At 33.8% G+C, this 17,479-nt stretch overlaps 1 long non-coding RNA gene across 5 annotated transcripts in view; it reads left to right on the forward strand.

The window, feature by feature from the left end:
• Positions 1-4,322: 4,322 nt before the first annotated feature.
• LOC131813864 (uncharacterized) overlaps positions 4,323-17,479 on the forward strand; it is a 105,645-nt gene continuing 92,488 nt past the window's right edge. For all 5 annotated transcript variants that reach the window (XR_009347014.1, XR_009347013.1, XR_009347017.1 and 2 more), the window contains exons 1-2: positions 4,323-4,505; positions 10,478-10,592. This is a non-coding gene — a long non-coding RNA (uncharacterized LOC131813864). The remainder of the gene's footprint in view (positions 4,506-10,477; positions 10,593-17,479) is intronic.

Here is a 17,479-nt window from a genome sequence, read left to right on the forward strand (position 1 = left end):
AATCCAAGTTACTGATTTAAAAAAATGTGGAATATAGTATGAAGATGATACTAGATCAACAAACACAGTGGCTCAGACTTTTTTTTTTTTTTTTTTTAAGATTTCATTTATTTATTTGACAGAGAGAGATCACAAGTAGGCAGAGAGCCAGGCAGAGAGAGAGGAAGGGAAGCAGGCTCCCTGTGGAGCAGAGAGTTCGATGTGGGGCTTGATCCCAGGACTCAGGGATCATGACCTAAGCCAAAGGCAGAGGCTTTAACTCCCTGAACCAGGCGCCCCTGGCTCAGACAATTTTTTTTTTTAAAGGCATTGTTTAAACTTAGAAACTTCTATTCATCTGTAAGAATAGAATTTTAGTGCAATTCTTTAGTCGAACTCTGAAGCCCCAGATGATATGACATTATACTCTTTAATAACTCTGCATAGTGCTCCAAATTTATTGATCACATTCAAAATAATGTACCTAATGACTTTATTTCCCACCAGAAGGATTTCTGCATAAAGAAAAGAAAATATTTTCTTCTAGTGCTCTGAACAGGACGTGCACATACTAAAAACTAATTAAACACTTTCTGATTTACTAATTATTCATTCATTCACTCATTAACTTCACGGATTTTATTAAGCACCTGCCATTGCGGGACTTACAGACTACAGTAAGAGATCAGACAATAAATCTGTTACATCATCCGTTTCATTAAAAGAAGAGAAATGTTACAGGTAAAAGGAAAAATAGAACAGGTTAAGAAAGATTAAGAATGCTAGCATAGGGAGTAGGGTAAGGTAGACCTCATAAAGAGACTGTGATTAGAACAAATCTGAAGGAAGTGAGCTAGATTTCCACTTGAATTTCTAAGTGAAAACTGCTCTAGGCAGAGAAAAAGCAGGAAAATATCTAATATATTCAAGGAACAGAAATTACTTTTGTTGAAGTATTATTAAGAATCTAGATGTAAAACAGACAAAAAAAAAAAAAGAATCTAGATGCATTTTTACATTCTCTCCTCTTCCTAAAGAGGCTCTGTTTTTGTGTTTTTTTCCCCCTCAGGATGGCTTTAGAGATTACCCATGAATTATTTTCACAGTTATGGTGACAGGAATCCAAATACTATCTTTTGACACCACAGATCTGTTTTCCAACAGACATTCATTCCTTCCATCTGAAACGACCATGGAGAAAATAGAGTTGAGATGTAATAGAGCTTAAAATCAACTTTATTAAATTGAATTTCTCCAGAATTGAGAAGACATCTCACTTTTTCTATAGCCTTCAGGTAAACACTTCTAAAGTGGTATTTTAATAACCATTTAAGCACACAAGGACAGCTGTTCAGGTGGTCTCAGAGAGGATGAAAAATTGCATGTGTCATCTGCCAGAGCAGATACTAAATTACCTTGGCCTACAGAAACTTTTTATTTGCCTAGGAGGTATTTATTTTCCCACTTGAGGTGTTGGAAAAACAATGGTCTAAACTTCCTGTGACAGAAAATATATCAGTGAAAACTTAGCATCACTTTATTCTTTTATTATATACTGTTACTAGTGGCCTAAACTTTCTATGACAGAACATCAGTGAAAATAGCATCACTTTCATCTTATACTACATCCCATGTTACTATGTTTCTAGGTTTATGGATAGCATATGTCAAGGATTTGATCATTTCTTAATAAGCATTTCTTTAACATTTCACATCACCTATTCAATCAAAAGAACACACAGTTCATGGAGATTTAAATTACATATTTTCTTCTTAAAGTTTGCTAGATTCATGCTTCACATGCTACTTTTCTAAGTACTTTTTTTCCCCTTGGAGTCATTTCAATATAATCAATCTCTTGAGCTTTGTTAATGCACTGAAAAGTAATTAATTGAAAATATTATTTCAGTATTACATCTAACATTGAATGTCTATGAGAATACCTTGGTAAATTTGTGGTGGTTTATGCCAAAAGAGGAAAAAGAATGAATACAAGATGATTTTTGTTACTTATTAAAGTGCTTTTCAGTGTTGCCTACAATTCTCCATATAAACAAATTTTTATTTTGTTACTTATTAAAGTGCTTTTCAGTGTTGCCTACAATTCTCCATATAAACAAATTTTTATTTTATATAAAAATGTTGACTCGTATAGTGATTGTTTGAATTAAGAAAAAGAACAAAGCACCTCACATCCCTTTGGATGGTCACCATCAAACTTACAAGGGTTGGTGAAGGTGGGGAGAAATTGGAATATTCACACACACCGTGAGAATGTAACAAGGTACAGGTGCTCTGGAAAACAGTATGAAATTTCCTCTAAAATTAAAAATAGACTTACCATTTGATCTAGCGATTACACTTCTAGGTATTTACCTAAAATAATTGAAAGCAGGGTCTCAAAGATATAAATTCATATGCTCATATATGTAACAGCATTAGTCACAAAAGCTACAACGTAGAAGCAGTTCAAGTGTCCCTTGATGGATGAATGGATAAGCAAAATGTATGTACCCAAAATCTGTATACACACACTGGAATATTATTCCTCTATGAAAAGATAGGAAATTCTAACAAATCCTCCAACACAGATGAAGGTTACAGACATTATGCTAAGTGAATAAATCCAGTCACAAAAAATAGCTACTACATCATTCTACTTACATGAGGCACATAGAATAGTCATAATTATATAGACAGAAAGTAGAAATGTGATTACCAGAGGCTGGGGGAAAGGGAGACGTCAGAGTTATTGTTTAGTAGGTACAGAGTTTCAGTTTTACAAGATGAAAAGTGTTCTAGAATTGGGTGGTGGTGATGGTAGCACAGCATCGTGAATGCTTTAATATCAGTAACCTGTACATTTCACATGATAAGCACCTTGCAGGAAAATTTTAAATGTCCTTACCCTGAAACTTCTGTCTGTATTATTTTGCCATCATTGTTGTGCCTATTTCTTAGGTAGTTTTATCCATATTTAATTTCTGTTGAGTTTAAAATTAACATGATGTGAACATACTTCATTATAAATGGCTGCTGAATATCCTGTTAATGAATGTTTTGTAGTTCTCTTTTTGTGAGCAGACTTCTTCCCCTTCCCTCTCCCCCTCCACTTCCCCTTCTCAGTCTTCTTCTTCTTTTTGACCTGGTAACTAAATAAAGCTTCAATGAACTACTGTGCCTAACAGATAGGATCATTTCCTCAGATATGCAAATGTGAAATAAATTGAATCAAGAAATATAAACTTAAGATACATCTTGGAGTGTTAGTTACAGAATTACTATTAAGGCTACATAAAAAGGTAACTTGACTTCATCAAATAGAAATTTCACCTGAAGTGTTATTTTTTTTTTTAAAGATTTTATTTATTTATTTGACAGAGAGAGATCACAGTAGACAGAGAGGCAGGCAGAGAGAGAGAGAGAGGGAAGCAGGCTCCCTGCTGAGCAGAGAGCCCGATGCAGGACTCCATCCCAGGACCCTGAGATCATGACCTGAGCCAAAGGCAGCGGCTTAACCCACTGAGCCACCCAGGCACCCTGAAGTGTTAGTTTTGATTATGTGTCCTTTTGCCTACTGAATTATAAATACACATCCCATTCATTATAAAATAAGGCCTTTCTCATGCTTATTTACTTATTATTCCTTTTTTGTTTTGTCTTTTTCTTATTTTTTTTTCAACAATGTATTTGAATTAGCTGACAATGTAATAAAATATTATCTATAAAAATGGTTAAAATGGTAAATTTTATTTTATGTGTATTTTACTGTATTTAAAAATCATTGAAAAAAATCAGTACAAAAGAATTGATATAATTCTAATATATAAAGTTTGATTAAATTGTAAACACATGAAGCAATATTAATCATATCAATGTCACAAACTGAAAAGAAAAAATGCCATTTCTGCTCCCCCAAATCTTAGCATCACATTGACAAATTAGGATCTACACACAGGAAAAATGATGATTGAATAAATTTCATTATGTAATTATAAATTATGATTATATTTGATAAGTTATCTAATAATGAGAAAAAATATTTTAAGCACTTCGACAATTTCAGATATTCTGGCTTTTCATTTTTAATGGTTAAAAAAAGAGGAGTTATACAAAATGTATATTCCTAAACTGTGTCTAATAAACAAAAGTCCACTTGGGAGGACAAAAAAGGTCTCAGTTAGGATTTATTTATTCGATACATATTCAAGGTTATGAAGTGTTTTCTTGCGATGACTTTTCATTCAATGTGCTTGTCGAAGGAGGTCATTGAGAGGACATGACCGCAGGTTGACCTGCGAGCCCATCCGGGCAATTGGAGGCTCCTCAGCCCCTCCCCTTGGAATGTTCTGCCAACCATTCCTGAGGTGGGAGCAGTTTCAAGGATGCAGCCTTGAGAAGGTTGAGGCCTTCGCGACCTGGATCTGTGGCAGAATCCTGTCAAGGGCACGGTACGAACCTTTAAGATGCTGGCGGCAGCCACGGAGATCTGCTCGTCTGGCGGCCGCCTACGACAAGCCTCATACGTAAGTTCTCTTGCTTGTTCAACCTGCCACCCACCAGTCGGGGTGGCGGTCCCTGTGAGGTCCCTCCGGGCCCTTTGGGTGCGGGGCCAGCGTCGGATTTCAGCTGGAGAGCTTCCAGGGCTGCCAAGTCACAGAACCCGAGCAAATCCTTCTCCTCCAGGCTCCTGCGTGTGCTTTTTGACTAGAGGACCCACAACAGCATAACGAGTTAAACAGTTTTTTTTTTTTTTTTTTTTTAAGATTATATTTATTTACTTGACAGAGAGAGATCGCAGGCAGGCAGAGACAGAGAGGAGAAAGCAGGCTCCCTGGGGAGCAGAGAGCCAGATGCGGGACTCGATCCTGGGACCTGGGATCATGACCCGAGCGGAAGGCAGAGGCTTTAGCCCACCCAGGTGCCCCAACGACTTAAACAGTTTTAAAGTACATGATCGTATTTGTCCGCTTACCTTCTACAACGTAAGAACTGAGAGTTGTATAAATCCACAGTGCAAATCCTGCTTGACTTCTCCCATTAGCAGAACATACGGGCCGGCTTTGTGTTTCCCTCCTCCCGCAGAGGCCACTTTTCAAGAATTAGGGTGACCTTGGGGCGCCTGGGTGGCCCAGTGGGTTAAGCCGCTGCCTTCGGCTCAGGTCATGATCTCATGATCTCATGATCGAGTCCCGCATCGGGCTCTCTGCTCAGTGGGGAGCCCGCTTCCCTCTCTCTCTCTCTCTCTGCCTGCCTCTCCGACTACTTGTGATTTCTCTCTGTCAAATAAATAGATGAAATCTTAAAAAAAAAAAAAAAAAAAAGAATTAGGGTGACCTTGTACAGAGCTGATCCAAACCCCGCACAAGGACCCATTTCTTTCACAGTATCCATAGATAAATTTCAAAATTTGCAGTTAATCAGGGGATACTCACAGAACTAATGCTATTTAAAAAGTCCATGTAAATATTTATCATAGTAAATGTTAAAAATACCCCCCCCACCCAAAAGGGTTGACTAAGCAAGCTCAATCATGACCAATAATCCTGGTGAGATTATATATATAAATCCTGCTTTAAGTTGAATGTAGACCAAATGGACATGAAAAAACACATTTTTCATATCCTATATTGGCTAAATAAATGATACTGCTTAATTTTGCCTTAGAAAAATACATGTATGTGTCCATATAATGGATATAATAAATCGATTTTGATACATGCTTAAAATGTTCTATTAAATTATTATTTTACTAATATATCTAACACTGGATACCTATACATTTTTAATTTGGGAAGTTTGTAGCAATTTGTGGCAGTGTAGGAAAAGGAATAAATATAAACTTACACCTCATTTCCCTTATCTGTTTCTTCATCTCAATTTTTAACTTCTGTATATAATTCAAAAAATATATGTATTAGCCATATCAGAATTACTATTAAGGCTACATAAAAGGGTAATTTGACTTCATCAAATAGAAATTTCTTCCTGTCACATAAGTAGTATAAAGGAGGACTGTTCAGACAAGATACGACAGCTTCATTATGTCCTCAGTGACCCAAACTTCTTTAGCCTTCTATTCCATCTTCCTTAGTGTGCACCGTTCATCCTCGTTCTTGTAGAATGGCTTCTGCATCTCCAGCTATCATACTTGTGTCCCCGCACAAGAGAGAGGAAAGAAGATAGGTGATAATCAGAAGGTGTGCATGGATTCTACAGGTGTGCCAACCCTAACAAGCTAAAAGCAACAGATAAAGGTTTTATTATATGAAAAAATAGGATAAATATTTTTAATTTTCTTTAAGCATAAGAGACTCGAATTAGGAGTCAGATTGTGGGCAGCAATCAAGAGAGTTAGAAACCTTTTCATTATAACTATGAACAGGGCTATAACACAATAGATAAAAGAATGGGTCAGACATTTGTTATTATCTAGAATCAGGAAGGGGGCCAAGAAGAAAGCAACAATTAAACCGAAAAGAATGGATGCCAGGTTTTAAAGTGCATAGAAATGTTGACTTTAGGAAATCAACATCAAGGCTGTGGCTGGTTACAGAGCTTGCATTGAAAGAAACATAAAATAGGAAGTTATTCTTTATACTCCATATACCTTTTAATTTCTTTTGGTTAGAAAACTAGACTAAATATGAGTGATTCACTACTATTAAGAGGAATAGTAGTTCCTCTTAATAGTAGGAATTTGTTGCCAATAGGAGGATTATCTTAAACATTGATTTTTTATCTTGGCTGGAGTAAGTGTAGGTCTTTTAGAATTATAATATCTATCCCAGATACTACAAAACATTCAAGTGCACTTTTTAAGAAAACATAGACTTGCTGAACAAGTCTTCTGATGAGAGATTTCACCTGTATAAACACAGTAGGGGAATATATATTGGTCCCACTAGTCTATTGAGCCTCCTGCTGTTTCAATCCAACTGTGGCAAGGCTTTTAAGGATTAGTATAGACCAGAATGTTTGGCTAGAGAAAAATTAACTGGCAAAAACAAAACACCCCAAGTGGTTCTAAACACAAAACTGAATTTTGAAGTGACTCTCAATCTCTCTCTTTCCGTATATATGTGTGTGTGTATATATATATTTTTCTATCTTTAAAAGCTATAATTAAACCCTTATTGCAATTAAATAGCTTAGAGAAAGTGCGAGAAAAGTATCTATTCCATAGTAAGCACTTGCTCAAAAGTATCTCTTATGAAAAAAAAAATTCCTGGAAGAACTAAATACAATTGTTTTTTAAGAGTTTAATTAGAAGGTGCCATTTTATACATCACTGATTTTCAAACTTTAGGCCCTCCAACCCCTTTTGTAAAAACCATTTTATGGAGACTTTCAATGTCAAAAAATGTAATAGAACTATTCTAATTAAAACAGAAGTCTGGAACCCTGCTCCCTCTGCCCCTCAATCCAATGCCTTGAGACTCCACGGGCAAGTCCAAGTTGCCCTAGGAATCCTCAAACATACTAAATGTGGTAGAACAGGCCATACTAAATGTGGTAGAACAGGCCAGAAGTTTTAGAATAATATTTCAAATTTGAAATGTTCTTGTCTCTCTATGTTGTTGATTGTTCAATATCATATCATGATCCATAGCTACTTCTTGTTCTTTTTTAAAAAGTAGTTTTATTGAAATCTCCCATTGTAATATATTTCAAGAAACTTTAAGCTGGTGAGAACCAAGCTATTAAATTAAGCTACTGGTCTATACTCCCTTTTCCTAATGTATCATTATGGGATACTCCCAGTAATCCCTTTTTTTTTTTTTTTTACAGTTCTTTCTATTCTCCTCATACTAATCTGGGAATTTGATACTATTCTTTTTGTTTTATTGTTATGTTATTCAATTATTTTCATTTGGGTTCTTACTCAGCATTTTATTTATTTTTTATTTATTTATTTTTTTTTTTACCTTATAAAAATAATTTATGTTTATTACATATGAAAAGAGACAACACAGTAAAACGTAAATATAATTTGTGACTCCAGTATCTCAAAATCAGAACAAGATTTTTGTATCAACTTAACATTTTATCTTTCTATATGTGTATGTATAATACATAAAAACATATTTTTAAACAAATATGGGATTTAATTATGTATATTCTCAACCTTCTTAAAATGTTTTGACTATTGTTTGTAGTTACCAAATATATACTATCATAATATATATGGTAATGCGCTAATCTTTGATATACCATGTATCTTTTTCCCTATTGTTACATGGGAGTAAACATCTTTATGTGGGCAAACTAATGAAGTTTAAAAGCACTTGAAGAGAGACTTTTCCTAACATATAAATGTGATCACATTTTAATGGGTAGGTAAAAGAATTGGAAAAAATAAACTTCTGCCAATTACATAAAAGGTTAATGCATTTAGTCTTCAAATCACTTAATCAATACAAACATATTTAAAGCTTATTAACTAGCCAAAGAATATGAACACAGATCAGCAAAGTCATATTGGTAACAAACACAATAATGATGAGCGGTGCCCGGCTAGCTCAGTCGGTAGAGCATGAGACTCTTACTCAGCATTTTAAATCAAGAACAAGTGGCACACAACAAAAAATTGGATTATTTGGAATTCATGTCAGTGGCAATATCAAATACTAGAGCGTGAAAGTAACCTTCTAAAGAAGTAGTGACTTTTTTAGATCATAATTCCTCTGGGACCTGACCTTCATTCTTATGTATTTTCCAAATTTGGCTTTATGTTCTATTGATTTTATAAACTGAATAATGACTTTCCGTAGATCCCATTTTTAAAATAATAACAAAAGTCAGACCTTGTTTCTAAGAACCTGATTTGTTCCTTAACCTTTATGTATATATATGCATATATATGTAAACTCATATAGACACACTTACATAATCATGCCATTTAAGTATTGGATTATTATTGAGATGACTTTCTTTGATACTATTCTCTTTGTTTTATTTCACTGATTTTATCAGCTTCTCAATACATGATTTTGGTTAGTAATACTAATTTAACTTTAATAGTAAATTGCATAAATTTCTACTGTTGGTACATCACATACATCTTTAATTCTGATAATCAAATGATTGTGTTAAATAGTGATGTTTCTAATACATACATTTAATTTCTACCTCATACTACTAAAGGTATAAATGCTCCATATTCTAAGCCTAAACCAGCATATATTTTGAAATAGTTTTGAAGTGTAATGCCTTTAAAGTGTATTCCCATGAAAATTAAAGTGTAAAACTCATCTTTTTTTTTTTTTTTTAAAGCTTTAAGTTAATAGCAAAATCAAATGGAAAGCAGGGAGTTCCTACATATCTTCTGCCCTTATGCACTCACCACCATGGTACATTTGCCACAGTTAATATCAGTATCACCCAAAATCCATAGTTTACCTTAGACTTCACTCTTGGTGTTGCATGTTCTGTGTTTTTTGACAAGTATCTTAACATGTATCCACCATGGTATCATACAAGATAGTTTCACTATCCTAAAAATACCATATTCTCTACCTATTCTTTTTTCCCTGCATAAAAAACCCTCTGATAATCGCTAGTATATTTAATAACCATAATTTTGCCTTTTCTACAATGTCATGTAGTTGGAATGATAGAGTAAGTAGGTTTTTCTGATTGCTTTCTTTCACTTACTCCAATGCATTTAAATTTCCTCTATGACTTTTCATGGCTCAATAGCTTATTTATCTGCCAGTACATAGTATTACATTGTACAGATGTATCAAAGTTGATTTTTCCATTTACCTACTGAAGGACATCTTAGCTGCTTCTAAGTTTCAGCAATTAGAAATACACTGCCATGTATATGTAGACAAAAATTTTCAACTTGTTCGAATAATACCAAGGAGCACAATTGCTGAAATGTATGTAAGTGTTTGGTTTTATAAGAAACTATGAAGCTGTCTTTCAAAGTGGCTGTAGTATTTTGCATTCCCAACAGCAGTGAATGAGAGTTCCTGCAGCTCCACCCTTCAACCAGCATTTGGTGGTGTCAGCATTAGAGATTTTAGCTGTTCTAATATTGTTATGTGTTTTGAATTATGTTGTTTTTCTGAGGTCTTGCTATTATTGTCCTGTTAGTTTGGTTTATTCTTCATAAAAAGATGTCTTGTCAGTAATACCTAATCATAAAGTATATGGCAAAAATCCCATTTTTCATGAACATATCAAAATATAACAGTGATTTGTCCGAGAAATTTCTCTGCAGTTATTTCCTATGAATAGTCTTAATGTCTTTATTTTTTCTTTCCCTGAAGAGAGCAATGACTGTGCTATTCTTACTTTTTCATTATATTCAATTAGACAATCATCCTTATTGAAAATGGTTTCCCAGTCTTTCTTTGGGGAATCAGATTTTGCTTTATGTAAGGAAATTCTTGCTTAGCATAAACATATTTCCTTACTGTGGCCGACACTGTTGGTTGCTTCCTTGTCCCTCCCTCTTCCTCACCAACTGACTCTTGATTTTGCTTAGGCGCCAAACTGACCAGCCTCAGGGAAGTATCTGAGCAAGTCAGAGCAATCTGATTCCATTTTGCTTCTGGTTGGAGCACTGGAACTCAGCTACTCACTTCTACTCAAGCAGGCAGGTAAGTTTCAGTCCATGAGCCATATATGTATATATAGATAGATAGATAGATAGATAGATGGATATATGTATCTATATATATATATGGAGAGAGAGAGAGAGAGTTTCTTGATAAAAATAGAGATAGACAAGTTCCTTTGGCCATCTTCTTTCTAAATCGGTCTATGAAAATATGTTCACTGGAGCTATGGCAGCTACTTTGTGACTAGGAAGAAAGAAGTAATATGTTGAAATGCACATAGGGTGGGGCGCCTGGGTAGCTTAGTGGGTTAAGCCTCTGACTTTGGCTCAGGTCATGATCCCAGAGTCCTGGGTTCAAGTCCTGCCTCAGGCTCTCTGCTCAGAGGGGAGCCTTCTTCCCCCTCTCTCTCAGCCTGCCTCTCTGCCTACTTGTGATCTCTCTCTCTGTCAAGTAAGTAAAAAAAAAAATAAATAAATAAATGCGAATGAGAAAATGATAAGAGTTTTGTTTTTTATGTGAATTTTGACTTACGGAATCATTCACAATATCACCTATTTCCATACTGTTTGCTTTGTGACATACTTGTCTTCATATTAAAGACACTGGGATCTGATATTCTGTTACTTGCAGCCAAATGAATGCTAATTGCATCTGTCCCCTAAATAGAAGATATAGTGCAAATGGCCTTGCCCATATCTTTGAAACATTATCAGTGTTTTTTACATCATTAAAAAAAATGTCATCTGGCTTTCTTGCAGTCCTATTAAGCCCTAAACCTCTCAAGTACAGGGTGTTACTTAATTATAAAATATACCTGCTCTTAAAATTCATATTTATAAGAAACTTAAAGCAGCTTTTTGTTTGTACTTTGTGTTTGTGCCTTCACCTGATCTCAAGCCACTTTAAACAGAAAAAAACCCAAGATACTCATTTCTATTGCATTTGTCATCTCTCAAACTGTACTCGCCAAATCTAGAAAATATGAAGACAAAAGTTCATAATAGGTAAAATTTCTAATATGAATTACTTTAATTTCCTTCTTCTGTATCTTACAATTCTTATTTTAATTTAATTTAATTTATTTAATTAATCTATTTAATTTATTTTATTTTAATTTTTTATTATTTTAATCTTCAAGTAGAGCCAAATGGGTTACACAGCTCCTTCTTAATCAGCAATACCCACCTACCCCACCCCTAAACAACTGGCACACAAAACATACATTCTGTTAATGAAATTCTTTCTATTTTGAGATTAAGATTAGTAGCAATGGATTAAGAGAGTTCTCTTTGACAAAAACTCTCATTTTCTTCCACTAGCATTTGGAATAAAATTCAAAGTTGTTACCACTGAGGGTTATGCTGCTAACTCTCTCTCTGTGTCTTTATAAAATATCCCCACAAAGTCTCATAGTTGCGAAATTCTCCAAAGTATTTCCAAACACAGAGTCCAAGACTTTATAAACATAGGACCTGGGATTGTCTTTTCCCAGAGAGCTTCACTTCTCATTATTTTGCTTTTCCCGCAAATATTACCAACTCAGAGAGTTCTCTTCCATTCACTCTACTGAAGCTTCTGTTTCCCAGCTAGTCAACACAAGATGGCTTTTGTTTGTTATTTCATATCACTTTTCCTTTCCTGAATACGTATTTTAATCTATGTCCCTACTTCATTATTGCCAACCCTTTTTTCTCACCACTGACACCAAGTATGACCCATGAGAATACCTTGTAAATTTCACTCTCACTCATCATAATGCTTGGCAAACAAGTGTTTTGAAAATAGACTTTTGAATAAATACATGAGTAAATGAATAATAATTTATAATAATGATATAAATGAAAATGATTTTAGACTCCCTTTTCTTCTTTCATTCTCAGGGGCTTAAACTTCAGCCTGCTCAGCAAGTTGATTCACCGTTTCCTTTCTCTTTCAATTTTCATAAACAAATATGATGTACTTCTTAGAAGTGCTCTGGTATCAATTGTTTAATTAATATTTTTCTGACATACCAGATAGGATAACCAGTATCCTTTTGGTAACATTTACCCAGAGATAAAAAGTTTTTATTTTCATCCATTTAACTGAACTATGATTGGATTTTTTTTTGAACATTCTAAAACTATTTTTAAAGTTTAGATAGTCTAATTATCTGATATTCTAATTATCATATTCCTCATATTCATAATAAATATTTTATAAATTTTTATAACTTTTATAACATGGAATGTTTTTTTTGGGGGGGAAAAATCTATGTATTCCTCTTTAGTAGCCATTGAATTAACAAACAAAATAAATTTATTAGTATCAGAAGTTTGTAAGTATTATTGCACATAATTGAATTCAGGAAATATGACAAACACAAAAATAACAAAACATAGGGTCATTTTCAAGTACAAAAAAAGTGTGGTGAATAATTTTTCATATTCAAATATTTTCTTGTTTACATAAATGTATTATATGCATGGATACTCACAATCACAACACTGTATATCCATTTAACATGATACTATATTACTCTTTCCCCCTAATATTATGTTTCAAATATTCAAACTGATATGGGACCTTATTTAAAATGGCTGTGTGATTAATTGTATTGGTGTGTATTGGCATTAGACCAATTTATATTAAAATGTTGTTTCCGGGGGTGCCTTGAGGGCTCAGTTAGTTAAATGTCTGACTCTTGATTTCTGCTCAGGATATAATCTTAGGGTTGTGAGATCAGCCCCATGTTGCTTCTGTGCTCAGCAGGGCAACTGTTTGAGATTCTCTCCCTCTCTCTCTTCATCTGCTGTTTCCCATGCTTGTGCACTCTTTCTCTAATAAATGAATAAATAGATCTTTAAAATGTCATTTGTTAAATATTAACAGGGATTTTTGAATTGTTACACATTTCTTAAAGCTATAAATTCCTCATTTGCAAAACAAATAGTATCTAAATTTAGAGATGTTATCGTAATTAAATGAGATAAATATATATATGTATTTTTGTTATATATAATAATGTATGTGATTATGTGTATATAATATACATATATGCACATATATACATACACATATTTTATATATAATGTATATATAATGTATCAGTACTGGTGGTTATAATTTTCAAAAGTTCTTCATATTGCATGTTACAGTAGCTACCCAATATATATTTCTGATTGAATTGAATTTTGTCCATTACAGCTATGAACTTTAATTTATTGAATGATTTATATGTCTTGGGTTATTTACCTTATTCTGATTATGAAGTATAACAAATGTTTTAGGAAGTATTTCTATTAATACAAAAGTTTAATATGAAAATAGACATACAAATTTAGATAGGGACAGAAACCTTTTTCCTTTTTTTAAAAGATTTTATTTATTTCTTTGAGCGTGTGCGCACATGAGAGAGAGAGAGGGGGAGAATGAGTGGGGGTGGGAGTGTAGAGGGGGAGGGAAAAACAGATTCCCTGATGAATACAGAGGCTGACATGGGCTCGATTCCAGGATTCTGAGATCATGACCTGAGCTGAAGTCATGCTTAACCGACTCAGCCACCCAGGCGTCCTCAGAAACCTTTTTCTTAGTTACTCTACAAGAACAGCTCTACTTATATTAAAGCACATTTACATAATGCTCTCTTTTCATAGAAAATACGTTTAGAATTCATGTACTTGAAAGCATTTATTGGAGCCACCTACAATGTCTTGAGAATATAAGTTACATATTGCATATTGAATAAAAGATTAATATTGTAAAGAGTTATGCTTCAAGATCAGTGTTTATAAACAAAGCATGATGTTCTCTTCTGCCCTTTTCTTCCCCATCCTACTCTGCATGGGTGGTTTAGGATTACGCAAGGCTTTCTTGAAAGTTCCAGTGGTTGAGGTTGGTGTGGGCATTTAGTTTTGAGCTGGCAGAAGTGGTAAACACCCTGAGTTGCACAGAGCCTCTATACAAAGTAGTAATCTATTTTGAAATGTCAGAACTAACCTCAATTGAAATAATGAGAGGTAGATGTATAATATCTATATGGAATTAAGATTCCGAATTTGTAATGTTAGAAGATACCAAGCCTTCAAAAAAAAAAAAAACAATAGTATCAGAATCCTCTACCTTTAATTAAAAGAAGATTTTTCTAAAAATATATTAAATTTGTCATCTTGGGTTTTCTTATTATATTATCTTGTCTAGTGTAACCAGATATCATTCTCAAGGCATGAAAAATTCGTTTAACCCCTTCCAATTATTTTTACCTCTTTTTATGTTATACATGTTTTTGTTTTGGCTAGAAATTCCAAATGAAAATGCTAAATAAAAAAAGTTTATAGTGGTCATCATTTTTTATCGCTTCTTGTAATAGTTGAAAAACTTAGAAATTCTTTATAATCCATTGTTATTTTAATAAAATTTTAAATTTCTCACTACTTTGATTAAGACTTTATCTTATAGCCTTTTAAAATTATCAACAATCATTCTGACATCTTGCATGGTTTTTAAATTGTTTTGTCTATAAGAGTTAAAATAGTGTATGTCCAATGTTAAATTTCTCAGTTGTGTAAAAATTCAAATGATACATATGATTACAAATACATATGACTATGGCTTTAGATTTTTTAAAAAGGAATAATACTTCCTTTTAAGATTTAACAGGGAATAAGTCATTCCTTCAAATAAACACCAGCTATCATTTATATATATATATAAAATAAAAGAATATAAAATTATATATATACACATACATATATATATAATTTTATATTCTTTTATTTATTATTCTTATAAATCTTTAATTCAATCAAATTTTTTCTGGTAGAGTCTTTGGTCATCTAATTCTTTAGTAAGTAAAATCACTGCTGTTCTTCATAGATCTTTCCCTGCTTGGGTTACAGCTGCTTTTATGTTCTCTGGTGATTTGTTGGTCTATGTACTCAAATCCGTATTGCCTTCTTTCTCAAACTGTTTCAAGTTTATCATCCACTTCCATCTGGTCAGTGTAATCACGTTAACCATTTACCATCTGTTTAATCTGCTCATACTCTGTTAATACCACTGAAGGAAGACGAGGACTCCACTAGATTTCCCTACCCTCTGACCTCAGCTGCATTTCAGGCTGGACAGCAAACAGGCTGGACAGGCCAAACACAACTCACTAGAGGCACTTTGACTGGCCTCAGATTTGCTTTCAGCTTCAAGGTAACATTTTTTTTTACCTAAACCTCAATTCCTCTTCTTATATATATCATTTTTGTTTAAACTTTGATGGTCCATTTCCAGCCTGTTGGACTATATTGCCTAACCTCTATAAAAATCTTGTGAAATGAAGAAAAACTTCAGATGCTTACTGACAAGATTTAGAGGAATGTTAAATAAAGTAATTAAAGTCCTTAGAAGTGTGTCTGGTAAATCAACAGTGCTCAGTAAATGTTACCAATTAGTAATACTTATCATAATCATCAAAGCTCCCCCAAATTATTTTACTTTACATAAATGACAATTAGTGGTATTGGAAAATCCTTCATTATTTAAATCGTATTAAAATGTTGATATTAGAAATGATAAGCTCTGTACTATGAAGGACATTCTAGTCACTTCAAATTAATTACTCATGAAATAGTCTATTACACATTAAAGTTAGAACTATAGAATTTAAAAGAGGTAAGGACTCAAGATTTTCTTATTAAGGGGTGCCTTGGTGGCTCAGTCAGTTAAGCATCCAATTCTTGATTTTAGTTCTGGTCCTGATCTCAGGGTCATGAGATTGAGCCCTGCCTCGGGCTCTGTGCTCACTGAGGAATCTGCTTCAAGATTCTCTTCCTCTGTTCCTCTCCATTGCCATCCCCACCCACTCACATGCTCTTTTTAAATAAATAAATAAATAAATAAATATTTTCAAATAAAGATTTCCCTTATTTTAAGATCTTTAATCAATGAAAAAGCCAGAAAGAATGTGATTTGTCCAAGGACCTTCCATCAAAGCTTCACCAAAACAATTAATATTAGAGGAGAATGGGTTTGGCTTCCATCAAAGCTTCACCAAAACAATTAATATTAGAGGAAAATAGGTTCGGTATATGTTAAAAATCAATTTCTGTGTTTCATCATTCACCAAGATTATCAGAAACTATAGAATATCAAACAAACAGGCCCTTATTCTGGTTATCATTTCTAATGTTATTTTAATGTATGTTTTAAGAGTGGAATTTCAACTGAGGATTCAATTCACTGGCTTATTAATTTTATTTATATTAGAGAAACAGAGTGCCTAATATGTGCTACCATTAAGCTAAGTAAGTATTTTATAAATAACACCAAACTTGAGCTTCATATAACCCTATTAAATAAGTACTCTTAGGGTTCTCACTTCTTTAAAGATTTTTTTTTAAAGATGAATTTGCTCTTTCAAACAAATATTGGTCCCAATTCTTGCACGCAAACTTCCTCATATTTCATTGTTTCCCAGTCAAACTGTGTTTATCTGGCTGATCAAGCCTTCTACTTCCAGGCAGAATCAGGTAAAATGAGATGAAATAGGGTATTTTTTTTTTTTAAAGATTTTATTTATTTATTTGACAGACAGAGATCACAAGTAGGAAGCGAGGCAGGCAGAGAGAGAGAGGAAGGGAAGCAGGCTCCCCGCTGAGCAGGGAGCCTGATGTGGGGCTCGATCCCAGGACCCTGAGATCATGACCTGAGCAGAAGGCAGAGGCTTAACCCACTGAGCCACCCAGGCGCCCCTGAAATAGGGTATTTGAGTTTATAACCAGTTTTTTATCATTTACCCTCTATGATTATAGTCTAGGAAGACTGTGACCCTAGAAAATGACTGTATAAATATATGTTTGCAAGGTGCTTGTTGAAAGACTCCTTGACAGGTTCCATATCTCTTTAATTATCAGGTGGCCTCTAAAAGAAACCTAAGATACATCTAATAATTGCAC

The sequence above is a fragment of the Mustela lutreola genome, chromosome 13 (genome assembly GCF_030435805.1).
Source record: "Mustela lutreola isolate mMusLut2 chromosome 13, mMusLut2.pri, whole genome shotgun sequence".
NCBI classification, from domain to species: domain Eukaryota; kingdom Metazoa; phylum Chordata; class Mammalia; order Carnivora; family Mustelidae; genus Mustela; species Mustela lutreola.